Source organism: Camelus ferus, chromosome 1 (genome assembly GCF_009834535.1).
Source record: "Camelus ferus isolate YT-003-E chromosome 1, BCGSAC_Cfer_1.0, whole genome shotgun sequence".
NCBI classification, from domain to species: Eukaryota; Metazoa; Chordata; class Mammalia; order Artiodactyla; family Camelidae; genus Camelus; species Camelus ferus.
Window position 1 is genome coordinate 100,255,971 of NC_045696.1, and position 2,309 is coordinate 100,258,279.

Genomic DNA, 2,309 nt, shown 5'->3' on the forward strand with positions numbered 1-2,309 from the left:
CACACAGATAGAAAATAAAAGGGAAAATTTTTTTTCCTTGTGATGAGAACTCAGGATTAATTTTCTTAGCAACGTTCATATATAACACACAGCAGTGTTAATTACATTTATCATGTTGTACATTACATCCCAAGTACTTATTTATCTTATAGCTGAAGTTTGTACCTTCTGATCAGTTTTATACAATTTCCGCTCCCCTGCCTCTGCCTCTGGTGACCACAAATCTGATCTCTTTTTCTATGAGATCGTTTGCTTGTTCGTTTTTGAGGTACAATTGCCTAAAACACTTATGTTAGTTCCTGGTGCACAGCATAGTAATTTGATATTTCTACACATTACAAAATGATCACCACAATAAATCTTAAGTATCATTTGTCATTTAAAAAGATATTACATTATGATTGACTGTATTTTCCACACTGTTCATTTTATACCCAAGGCTCATTTGTTTTGTAACTGGAAGTGTGTAAATCTTAATCTCCCTCTAATTCTCTCATCCCACCACTCCCACCCTCTCTGGCAACCACTGTTTGTTTTCTGTATCTGTGACTCTGTTTCTGATTTGTTATGTTTATTCATTTGTTTTGTTTTTTAGATTTTGTATATAAGTGATATCATATGGTATTTGTCTTTCTCTGTCTGACTTATTTCACTTTGACTAATACTCTCTAGGTTCATTCATGTTGTTGCCAATGGCAAGATTTCATTTTTTTAATGGCTGAGTAATAGTCCACAGTATATATGTATCACAATTTCTTTATCCATTCACCTATTGGTAGACACTTAGGCTGCTTACATATATCCTGGCTATTGTAAATAATGCTGCAGTGAACATAGGGGTACATATATATCTTTTAGAATTAGTGTTTTTGTTTTCTTGGAAAAAAATACCCAGAAGTGGAATTGATGGATCATACGGTAGTTCTCTGTTTAGTTTTTTGAGGGACCTCCATACTGTTTTCCATAGTGGCTGCACCAATTTACATTCCCGCCAACATTGCAGGAGGGTTCCCCTTTCTCCAAATCCTCACCAACATTTATTTTTTTTGTTTGTTTGTTTTTTTTGATAATAGCCATTTTAACAAGTGTGAGGTGATATCTCACTGTGTTTTTGATTTGCATTTCCCTGATTAATTACATTGAGCATCTTTTCATGTGTCTGTTGGCCATTTGTATGTCTTCGGCAAAATGTCTTTTCAGGTCCTCTGCTCATTTTTCATTGGGTTTTTTTTTTGATGTTGAATTGTATGAATTCTTTGTATATTTTGCATATCAACCCCTTATTGGACATATTGTTTGCAAATGTCTTCTTCCATTCAGTAGGCAACCTTTTAGTTTTGTTGATAGTAGTTTTCTTCACTGTGCAAAGGCTTTATGGTTTGATTTAGTCCCATTTATTTTGCTTTTGTTTCTCTTGCCTGAGGAGGCATATCCAAAAAATACTGCTAAGAGCAATGTCAAAGAGTGTACTGCCTATATTTTCTTCTAGAAGTTTTATGGTTTCAGTTCTTATATTTAAGTCTTTCTTGTGAGTTTATTGCTGTATATATTATGAGAAAGTAGTCCAATTTGATCCTTTTGGATATAGTTGTCCAGTTTTCTCAACATCATTTATTAAAGAGGCTATCTTTTCCCATTGTATATTCTTGCCTCCATTTTCAAAGATTAACCATGTAAGTGTAGGTTTATTTCTGGGCTCTCTATTCTGTTCTTTTTATCTGTGTGTCGTGTGTGTGTGTGTGTGTGTGTGTGTGTGTGTGTGTGTGTGTGTGTGTCTGCATGCACACATGTGCGTGCCAAGACCATACTGTTTTGATTACTGTACCTTTGTAGTACAGTTTGAAATCAGGGAGCATGATGCTTCCAGTTTTGTTCTTCCTTCTCAAGATTGCTTTGGCTATTTGGCATCTTTTGTGGTTTCATATAAATTTTAGCATTATTTGTTCTACTTTTGTGAAAAATGACATGGATATTTTGATAGGGATTGCACTGAATCTGCAGATTGCTTTGGGTAATATGGACATTTTCACAATATTAGTTCTTCCAATCCATGAGTACAATTTGTCTTTTCATTTGTTTGAATCTTCTTCAGTTTATCTCACCTATGTCTTACAGTTTTCAGAGTATAAATCTTTCACCTCCTTGGTTAAATATATTTCTAGGTGTTTTATTCTCCTTGATGCAATTGTAAGTAAAATTGTTTTTCTAAATTTCTTTCTGATAGATCATTATTAGCATATAAAAATGCAACAGAGTTCAGTATATTGTTTGTACCCTACAACTTTACCGAATTCATTTAGTACACTTAG